Source organism: Poecile atricapillus, chromosome 1 (assembly GCF_030490865.1).
Source record: "Poecile atricapillus isolate bPoeAtr1 chromosome 1, bPoeAtr1.hap1, whole genome shotgun sequence".
Lineage (NCBI taxonomy): Eukaryota > Metazoa > Chordata > Aves > Passeriformes > Paridae > Poecile > Poecile atricapillus.
Window position 1 is genome coordinate 181,531,768 of NC_081249.1, and position 11,268 is coordinate 181,543,035.

The following is an 11,268-nucleotide window of genomic DNA, read 5'->3' on the forward strand; positions in this document are numbered from 1 at the left end:
AAAGTTAGATAAGAAAGATAGGTGTGTAGATTAGAAAGTTTCTTAAATCACTGGGTGAAAAAGTAGTTTAGAGAACAGGAGACAAGATGGAGGATTTAGGGTGTTGTCTCTTGTCCTTCTTCTTTCTTCTTCATGTTCTTTTCCTAGAGGTTTTTGGGTAGTAGTTAGTAATTGGATAGAAAATGCCGCAGTGCATCACAGAGGTGATGGGTCATTGGGTCATTAAGAAAAATAATATACGTGTCTATTGTTAATTGGGTAAAAATAGGTATAAAGATAAAAGAACTGCGTAGTTCGGGGCCATTTTGTGTATCAGACATGAAGTGTGCCACAAGGCCTTGTTTGTACCATCAGGAGAAAGAAATGTACCAAATTGCAAAGATTAACCTTGAAACCAGCCTGAAGAAACCTGGTAACTTTTGTAAGGATTCTGCAATAAACACGAGAAAGAAGATTTTAACGAGCTCGAGAGTTTACTTCGAATAATGAGAACTGAGATATAAGTGGAACTCCCCACGAGGGAGGATCCCAGAAGAATTCAGCCCAGAGAAGGCTGGGGAACTATAGAAAGCTGTATTCACAGAGAATTCAGCCCAGAGAAGGCTGGGAAACTATAGAAAGAACTGTATCTACAGAAAATTCAGCCCAGAGAAGGCTGGGGAACTATAGAAAACTGTATTCACAGAGAATTGAGCCCAGAGAAGGCTGAGAGACTAAAGAAAAGATATATCCACAGAGAACAGAGCCCAAAGGAGGCAAAGAAAAGAGAGACAGAGGTAACAGAAGGAACGCACCTGGGCACACCTGAGGGTACCTGGGGGGGGTACCTGGGAACATACCTGGGGACACCTGGGATAGAGAGGATACATCTGGGACACACCTGGGGACACCTGGGGACACCTGGGGGTACCTGGGACACACCTGGGATGGAGAGGATACATCTGGAACTCACCTGGGGGGACCTGGGGACATCTGGGGACACCTGGGCTTTCTAATCTACACATTTACACTTTTCCTATCTAACTTTAACATTTGTTTTCATGTGTCACCATGAAAACATGCACATGAATTTCATATTATATGAAATTCAGTGTTTCCTTGAATCCTAGAACTAAATATTAAAAACAAGGGCACACACTCTGTATCTCAGACTCCAACATCTGCCCCTCTCTGTTTAAAAAAAACAAACCAAAAAAACAATAAAGAAAATCAACCTAAATCTTTTATTGGATTACTTTTCAAGAAGGGTTATTTTTCCTTCACTCATGTTTTAACAAATGAGGCTTTACAATATTCATTTTCCCACTTTTTCACACGAAACCCAAAGTCCATTGGTCTCGCACGTGGGATCCAAGCCGTTCAGCCGTCAACTGCGGTCTCGATACGGTTCACATCTGCGTGCTCGCTCTTCTGCTCTTTGGGCCGTCCGTTTGTCTCTGCAGCTGATGAGTTTCCAGGTTCTTCTCTAGGAAGTTACTTCTGCTTTAAACCTGTGAATACACAAACATACACTTTCCTCCAAATTATTAATTGAAATGAATTTTTTAATCTTTTTGCTTCTGAACTTTTGACCAGAACCAAAGAATTCTCTCTCAACTTTGCTTGAGTCTTGTTAGAACAATACCTGATAATTGATGGAACTGGCTTAGTAAAAGACTTGTTTAAAAAGGACCGTTCAAGAATTATTTGCAATAGATATAAGATCTTTACACTTTTTCCAAAAATTTAAGATTTATAAGGTTTTTATACTTCCGAGGCATAGCCTTGGTTCCCCCCTTTTTTTTGTAATTAAGTAAGGTATTTGTTTTTTTTGTTATGACAATGAAAAACCATCAAATTAAAACACTTGCACATGTATACACATATAGGAAATAACACTTTTACAGAAATCAAAAACTTATTAAGAAGATTCATCATTAATATTATGCAATATTAAACTTAACTGCATAATCTGTCATATGAATTACTAAATATACTAAATATATACTCTCATCCCAGAGTCTGCCACAGCTGATAAATCAACGGAAGATTGGAAAATCATGTCCGGATAACAATTCTCCAAGCCCGCCGTAAAATCCAGCTGCTATATTAATTCACTAATTGCCAAGTCCAATTGACCTGAGTATTGTTTTGATGCAGAAAACTTCTGGGTTTATTGGTAAATTCTCTATCCAGGTAAAGTCAAGGCTTGGCCAGAGCCTCATCTGGAAAGATGTCTCTTAAGTCATTTTCAAAGCAAGGGGCTTAAAAATAGCAGCTATAAGATGCTTAAAACACAGCAAACTTTTAAAAGGCATTTGTATAAAACAATGATCAGATGTCTTAGGTAATTGACTAATTAAACCATTCAGTAGTTAATTTAATCTGAAGTTTCTTTCATAACCCTTGACTTTCAACCATGACACATTTTCTTAGAATTCTGGAAACTAAAATAATAAAGCTACATTGGATTAGGTAAATGCAAATCATCTTAAACAAGGAGAAGAGTAAAAACCAAGACAAAAAAACTCTGTATAGAAGCAGCTGCATAACTTATTTACCAAGATGCATCTGTAGTGAGAAAACAAAAAAATCTCAAATGACACATGTCTAAAAGGTAATTACACAAAGATATATTAAAATATGTATAAAGCTGCCTGTAAATACAATGACACTTTATACATAATGCTCATCATAGAAATCTATAAATTTACATTATAGAATGAATATGTCATCAGTGAGTGTCTGAGGAAATCAAGATAATAAATTTAAAATATTCACGTCTTAGTGACTAAAAATGAATTAAAGTGAAAAACTTTAAAATTTTTTGTAAATAACAATCACTAAGTTTTTTATGCAACTTTTAGAAAACTAAAACTGTAGAGATTATAACAAACAATAGAACTTCTAATGAAATCACGGGTGTCACAAATTGCATTCACCTCTATTCTTAAGCAGGTGTTCACCGGTGTTCTGTCACCACTGTTTCAGTTGTAATTATCTTCATCTCTATAGGAAAATAACTATGCATTTTAAACAAATGTCTTCAATAAAACATAAAGAAATTTAAATTTTCACTTGTTAAAAAATAATTATGATAAAAGGAAGTAACAAAACTTAACGTCAAAAAATACTAAAGTTATAACTTAAGTAAAAAACACTCAAACTTAAACATAGTGAAATTTAACTTTGCTTAATCTTATTAACACAATCTATATTAGATGAAAACACAACTTAATCTTACTCTGTTATTATAAAAAAAAGGCAATTAAAAGTTTGGTATACACTTCTTTGAACACAATATAACAGGAATATTGATTCACTATAGAGATTATAGGGATGCAACAAATTTATCACCATTCTATGTTATCCGGTTTTGAGAATAACTTATAATAACTGCACATGTTATTAAAAATACCATTCGTAACAAGAATTTGCTTGGTATACGCTTAAATTTGTTAGGATTTTTAGAATTCAGTTTTACTAGAGAAAAAATACAACACCACAGGTTTGGTAATTTGCGATTCAGCTTTTGTAGTACTTTTCAGAAACATTAAGTTTAACTTTTTTAACTAAAATCTAAAATCCAAATTGGTATATATGCTGTTATACAGGTTTGGTTTGGTTTTGTTTTTTTTTTTTATAACAAAAGGACTCACATTAAAATTTCTTTATTAAAATTGTAAAAAAAATACCAAGCAAATGGGTAATATACGGTTAATATAACTTTGAGATTACTGATAACTGTATTGAACTAAATCTACAATACACTTATTCAAATGAAAGGTTAAAAATGAAAGAAACTTGTCATTAAATCCTTTTTCTGTAGGATTAATCATATGATTTTTCAACTTAATTTTAAATAAATGCATCTTGTAGAAACTGACTGTAACTACAGTAATACTGCTTGATCACTCTATATCATACAATACTACATTATCAGTAGATGTATAGAGAAGATAACATTTTCAAAACTTTCATGTATTGAGAATACTGAAACTGAAGAAAAATCTTTTAAATTTCTTGGGATGCATAAATATAATTTTCTATGTTATTCTGTAAAAACAAAACCAACAGATATCATTAGAAATACAACATCTATATGTATTCTATTATGCAACATTTTTAAACTTTTTGATCCATTTTTGAAGGCACTTTAATAAGGGCTTCTTTCTGAAGCTTGCGACCGCTATAATTTGCAGATAAGCCAGTAATGCATCTTACAATGCTTTTGATTTTTACTTTTCGGCTATTTTTCTGAAACCATCCCAGAGATGCTGGAGTTTGTATTGACATGTCCCGTAACCCTGAGTCCATGTCTCTGGGAGGATTTGTAGAGTGAAAGAACTGTGCATTAGCACGGCTGTGCTCAAAAGACTCTTGGCTTTGTGTGGTATCCAGCGAATCAATCTGCTGTGGTGAAGCTGTTGTTTTTCCAAGCTGTTGTTGCTCTGCCGAAGCTGTATTGTCAAGCGAATTCAATTTTAAAAGTGCCGCCGCAGCGCTCGGGGCACGCCGAGGCTCGGTTTCTCCACCCGCCTGTGCCCCGGCTCCGGGCTGGGCACGGAGGGACGGGACCACGCCTCCCTGTGACGTCACGGGCGCCCCGGATGACGGCTGGCCTGGGGGCGGTGCCGCAGGCGGGGTCTGGAGCTGCGGCTGTGGTGGCGTCACTGCTGACGTTTCGTTGACTGACAGCTGTGGCTCCAAGCCCACCCCTGGCAGGCGGGGCGCAGGGACCGCCGTGCCCGTGGAGGTCCCGGACCGCTCTGGCTCGGGCCGAACCCTCCCGTACCCTCCCAGGGGGGACAGGGCTGTCCACTCCACTCCCTTAGGGCCGGAAAGGGACTCGGCTGCCGGCACGCAGGCGGCCAAGGAAATTTCCCCTCCCTCTTCTGCCGGCACCGGCAGACCGGGCGCTGGAACAGTTTCAAGAGAACTGAGACACTCTTGCAAAAGCTCTAAGACCCCTTTGTGCAGATTCTGCCCGCGTTTTAGAATTGCCTCCTCGCCTCTGTATAGTTGTTTTTCTGGGCTTTCAACAGGCTTACACATTCTCTTTGCTAAGGTAGATTTCCGGGAGGCTGACACAGACTTTACAGCGTGCGGTAACGAGCATTCCGCATTTGACTGAAACAAACCCTTCTGTTTTTCTGGACCCATCGTGTCCCTTGCTTGGGTTTCAGAGTCCCATTTACTGGCGATGACTTCATGAGTCACTGCAGAAGCCGTTAGAAGTTCAGCTGCTACCTCGTCTCTAAGAGTGGTTTTTTCATATACTCTCACATTTATCTTCTCCCACAGGCTTGGGGTAAAAATTTTGTCTGAATCCACGTTAGGGAATTCTACCTGTACCCAGGATAGAAGGCTTTTAAGCTCATCCGTGGACACAGAGATCACGTGCTCCTTTACCATAGCTTCCAAAATAGCCAAAACCTCCCCCTCAGGTCTGGACACGTTTCCCATATTTTTGCTCCCTTTTGACGGCTTACCTGACCTCAGGCTCAGCTTTCTCTCAGCTCCTCTATCCGTGATCCGTTCCACAGCTCACAGACGTCCGGCTTGGCTCGTCCGCTCTCACCGGCGCCGGGATTACCGAGATCTTTTTCCCCTTTCCAGGGAGTTTTCCGGCTTTCTGCTGTCTTCTCTTTTTTCCTTTTTTTTTTTTCAACAGGAGCCTTCAGTTCAAAGTACCCCAAGTTTGGGAGCCACTTGTCTCTTTATGGACTTTTTGATTTGGGTTCTTTTTCCCTTTGAACTGAAGATTGATGAGAGGGAGCATGGTTTTCTCTCGTTCGGTCTCAGTTGTTTATTTTTTGTTATCAGCATTACAAGGTACAAGGAGCTATGTGCACTATGATAGAAAAGGGGTAAAATGGCTAACAAAGATCTTCTTCAAGGTCTTTTATATGTCCATTTACCCAATTAACAGGTGCCAACTAAATTATTTTTCTTAGTAACCCAATGACCCAACACCTGTGTGCTGCACTGTGACATTTTCTACCCAATCACCTACTACTACCCAAACACCCCTAGGAGAAGAACATGAAGAAGAAAGAAGAAGGACAAGAGACAACACCCTAAATCCTCCATCTTGTCTCCTGTTCTCTAAACTACTTTTTCACCCAGTAATTTAAGAAACTTTCTAATCTACACATTTACACATTTCCTATCTAACTTTAATATTTGTTTTCATGTGTCACCATTGAATGTGTTTCCTTGAATCCTAGAACTAAATATTAAAAACAAGGGCACACAGTCTGTATCTCAGACTCCAACATGACGGTGAGAGCATGTCATAGGGTCTGGGGGAGCACCAGGATGCACTTGGACCTGGAGCATTGCTCAGAGGAGGTGGTGAGGGACAAAGCTTTTTGCCAGGAAACAGCAGCTGAACAGGTGAGCCAGTGTGGATTTGCAGGGCTGATCTTTCTGCTTTTCCCTTTTGATTCCATCTTGGCAGTCCCTCCTCAGTGCCCTCAATCTGTCACAAGAGTTCCAAAAAAAAAAAAAAAGGCTGAGCAAACAGTGAAAATAAGGGGTACAGGTACGGTAGAATACAGTTGTACCCCACCCCCAACCATAAACAGCAGCCCTAACAGCGCTCCCATTTCCCTGAGGCAGCTGCAGGCAGGAATCCTAAAGCAGCAGAGTGCCAGAACCCCGAGAGGTGCAGGCAGTACACCGTGTTCTAGGGCCAGTTGAGAAGAGATAGTGGCCACGTAGGTCCCGCTTGTGTGGGATAACCAGGGGTTTCCAGCCCCGGCCCACCCCGGGGTGCCCGTTCATCCGCAACCGGGGAGGCTCCCAAACCTCATCAAGGCGGCGGTTCGTTCGGATCCACAGCAATACCGCTTGAAGAGTTTGGCTCCGCAAGCCTCAGCATCCCAGCGGGGCTGAAGCATGCAGGCGAAGGACCCAGCCATTGTCAGGAGACCGTGAGTGTTGGGTTTTCACAGATGTGCTGCTAAGATCTTGCACTGATATTTGGTTTTCTTTATTGTACCTGTCCAAGAGACAACAGCCTGCCAGAAACGTGCCAGACGGTGAGGCGGCCTTCCCTTGTGCCCCACGTGGCTTCTCGTCCCCACGCATATGAGAGCTAAGTCGAAGTCCAAGACCTACAGAGGGGCATGAAAGCGGTGTGCTAGGTCAGCACTCGTGGCCAAGGATTCTCGAGTCAGCTTTGGAGATGTGGCGGTCCAAGCTGTGTCCCCTTAGGCCACCTCAAGGGAAAGCCTCACTTTGGCTCACAGTGCTGAGGTGCGCAGGACAGAGCAATCCCGGGGTGTGTCGCGTCACTTTTCTACCGTGCCTTCCGTGCCTTTCGTACCTCTCGTGTCGTACGTGCCTCGCCTTATCCCTTCCGGGGGCTTATCAGAAACCCCGGTGTCTCTCTTAACATCTCTGATCTCTCTGAGAAGAACATGCAGAAGAAAGAAAAAGGGACAAGAGACAACACCCTAAATCCTCCATCTTGTCTCCTGTTCTCTAAACTTTTTCACCCAGTGATTTAAAAAAACTTTCTAATCTATACCCTTACACTTTTAGCTTTTTCTATCTAACTTTAACATTTGTTTTCATGTATCACCATGAAAACATGCTCATGAATTTCACATTATATGAAATTCAATGTTTTTCTGGATCTTATAACTAAGTATCAGAAACAAGGGTACGCACTCTGTATTCCAGACTCCAACATTTGCCCCACTCCTTAAAAAAAGAAAAAAAAAAAAAAATCAACCCAAACCTTTTCTTTGATTAATTTTCCCTCAGGGTTCTTTTTCCTTCTCTCAAGCCCTACGCACCAACAACAGAACTGCTGCTCTGTTCTACAGAGCGCTCTGCCTCCAGTTTTGAACATCAGTTAACTAACCACTCAAAGCTAGAGAAATAGATCTAGGTTGCTAACTTAACCGGTAGCTTAATTTGTCTAATTGCTTTCAAGTTTCTGCTGAAACTACTTGAATTGAAAGCTGAGTTGTTATAAATATCTATCTGAAATTTCATGAGTCAAAGTCTTCACAATCAAGTGTGACTAAGATTGATATAAGGTTACACTAAGATGTTGCCTCTTTATATAGAACACGCTAAATAAAAAGAAAAATTGAATATTATACAAAAATCTATTTTCACTGAGATAAGGTACACTTTCTTTTGAGTTAACTAAAAGAAGCGATGCAGGTGAAATTGCATCACAAAGCGATCAACAAAATGATAAAGCTCAAGGGTGATACCTGATTCACCTTCATCTTCCAGGACTTTATCTCTCATGCAGGATTCTGAATCTTGACACAGTTCACACCACACTTTAACAAATGAGGCTTTACAATATCGATTTTCCTACTCTTTCACACGAAACCCAAAGTTCATCGCTCTCGCGTGCGGGATCAAAGGCGTTCGGCCGTCAACTGCGGTCTCGACACGGTTCACATCGGCGTGCTCGCTCTTCTGCTCTTTGGGCCATCTGCTCGTCTCTGCAGCTGATGAGTTTCCATGGTTCTTCGCTAGGCAGTTACTTCTGCTTTGAACCTGTGAATACACAAAGATACACTTCACTCCAAATTGCTAATTGAAATTAATTTTTAATCTTCTCGCTTCTGAACCTTTGACAGGAACCAAAGAATTCTCTCTCAACTTTGCTCGAGTACTGTTAGAAGAATACCTGATAATTGATGGAACTGGCTTTGTGAAAGACTCGTTTAAAAAGGACCGTTCAAGAATTATTCGCAATAGATATACAATCTTGGCGTTTTTTCCAAAATCTAAAATACATACATAGCGTTTCCACGCTTCTGAACCGCAGCCTGTTTCCTCCCCCTCTCTTGTAAACAAAGGTCAAATATCCTCTGTCTTGTTCTGACAGTGAAAAACCATCAAAGTAAAACACATGCATATGTATACATATAGGAAATAATACTTTTACAGCAATCAGAAACTGATTAAGACGGTGCATAATTAATATTATGCGATATTAAACTTATCTATATAATATGTAATATGAATTACTGAATGTACTAAATATATACTCTCATCCCAGAGTCTGCCACTGCCGATAAATCAACGGAAGATTGGAAAATCATGTCCGGATAACAATTTTCCAAGCCCACGGTAAAAATCCAGCTGCTATATTAATTCACTAATTGCCAAGTCCAATTGACCCGAGTATTGTTTTGATCCAGAAAACTTCTGGCTTTGTCAATTCTCTATCCAGGTAAAGTCAAGGCCTGGCCCAGCGCGTCAGGCGCAGACAACGAGGCGTTCAGGGAACTAGCGGCGAGCCCTTTCCGCCCCTACCCTCTCACCCAGGGGCAACAGCACCGGGTATCGGACAAACCTCCGTCAAGCAGCAGCAGCCGAGCAGATGAACCGGTGCATGGATTTGCAGGGGGGATCTGGATTTGCAGGGGGAATCTTTCTCCTTTTTTCCTTTTGATTTCATCTTCCTAGTCCCTCCAAAGCGTCCCTAGAAAAAATGGGGATGATGAGGACGAAAGTAGTTGAAACTGAGGGAAGCAACTCTGTTGGGGAGGGTGAAACAGGGAAACCTTATGAATGTGATTGTTTGTCAGAAGATTCTGAAAATATGAAGGCTAGAATCAAAGTAGAAATGAAAGCCTGCTCCGAGTCCTAGGATACTGAGTGCCGGTTAACCAAAGAACAATAGCCTAGCCAGTTGAACGAGAATCCCTGCTGACAAAACAATGTCCTTCTGCTGATCGAGAAGTCCAAAGGTAAAGAAGCAAGGAAAGAACTTGTAAAGCTTTGTAGAGTCTAAAGGGCAGCACTGTACGTTAATATAGGGAAGCGCATAGGCTGTATGTAAACTCTTTAGTGGCCGTGTGTCATGGTGATCGGTTACTAAGAATTAGAATATTCACGATAGAAAAAGATATATTGGATTGTAACAAGAACTTCGCTCTCAACTCTTACCCCTCTCTCAGCTCCCCTCTCCCCCGCTCTTACCTCTGAACCCCGCTCCCTCACCTCCTTCCCGTCTAGCCCTCTCCCCCACTCTTAACTCTCAGCCCCCTCTCCCTGCTCCTACCTCACTAGTCTTCCCTGCTCTCTACCTCTGGTTTTTCCCTCTTTCCCTCTATTGCTCTCTTATTCCCTCCCTCCCCTTTCCCAACCTCTCCTCCCCTGCTCTTACCCGTTCTCTCTCCCCTTCCCCGGACCACGCGGACGCCGAGGCCGGCGGCGGACACGGATCTCCCCTCTTTTTACCCTTATAATAAATTGCTTATACTTGAACAGCTTGACCCCGGAGAAGTCTCTCACCGCGAGTGAGCGTTTTTACACACCAATACCTGGCGCCCGCACGTTTACGAGCCATCCCACGACTCCTCCATCGGTGAGACACTGCTCCATCATCACTGGCAACTACGAAGACAGGTTTTTTCACCCTTTAAGGCCGTCTAGAGTGCAGTTTATGCGGCTGATCACCATAACACCGTAACTCTCTTTCCACTGTTCCGCGGCACCCTCGGGCACCGGCCGGCCGTCGCTCAGCAGCGTCGGCTCCGGAGCTCTAGAGGTATCCGCCGCGTGGCTTTTTCGGGGCGCACGTTCCGAACGGCGTCCGCACCCCTGGTTTCCGCAGGGCCCCGTGGCATTGAGAAGGGTGGCAAAGCCACGCCTCTTCTGTGCTACACGGGACATCCCCTGCGTGGTTTCTTCGGGGTGAAGGTTGCCAAGCAGCGTCTGAACCCCTGGTTTCCGTGGAGCCCCCGAGCTCAGGGGGGCGTTGCGAGGCGACTTCTCACCTGGGCTAGGTGGGCAAAGCCTCTACGGGGTCGAGCGAGGGGCAGACGCTGTCACAGCATCTACACCCCGAACTCTCTAAAAGTTTTTCCGCTGCAGCGTCCGCACTGTAGTTTTTAGATGACTCTGCAGCGTGGTTATGTGCGAGTATTACTAAGTGACACCCGAGAACGGACGGGAGGTGCCCGGCCAGCACCCATCACCCGAGCTCTGAGAGACGAGCCGACATCATTAAAATAAGAGGTGAGCCACAAACCAGTCTATCACGGGTCAAAACTATTCAACCCCAGAAAAAAAGCTGTATAAGCAACTAAAATTCTCACTAAAAGCTGGCCAAAGTAAATTGCCTAAACGAGAACTAAAAACCCTCCTAACCTGGACTCTAGTTAATTTCCCAAACGCAAAACACTCAGAATTTTTTACTAGAGATTTTTGGGACACAGTTGGTAATAAGCTTTTTAATAACATCTCTCGCCGAACTGTGGCGGCCGCTAAGCTCCTCCCAGCCTGCAGAGCACTCGTAGA

At 42.6% G+C, this 11,268-nt stretch overlaps 1 long non-coding RNA gene across 2 annotated transcripts; it reads right to left on the reverse strand.

The window, feature by feature from the left end:
- Window positions 1-4,704: 4,704 nt before the first annotated feature.
- On the reverse strand, window positions 4,705-10,700 carry LOC131574774 (uncharacterized). 2 transcript variants are annotated; one of them, XR_009276578.1, is made up of 5 exons: window positions 10,290-10,700; window positions 9,317-9,445; window positions 8,217-8,511; window positions 6,793-7,395; window positions 4,705-6,463 (listed from the first exon to the last, which is right to left on the reverse strand). It is a non-coding gene; the product is annotated as an uncharacterized LOC131574774 (long non-coding RNA). The 2 variants fall into 2 exon arrangements; XR_009276579.1 differs by having other exon boundaries at window positions 4,705-7,395.
- Between the last annotated feature and the right edge of the window lie 568 nt (window positions 10,701-11,268).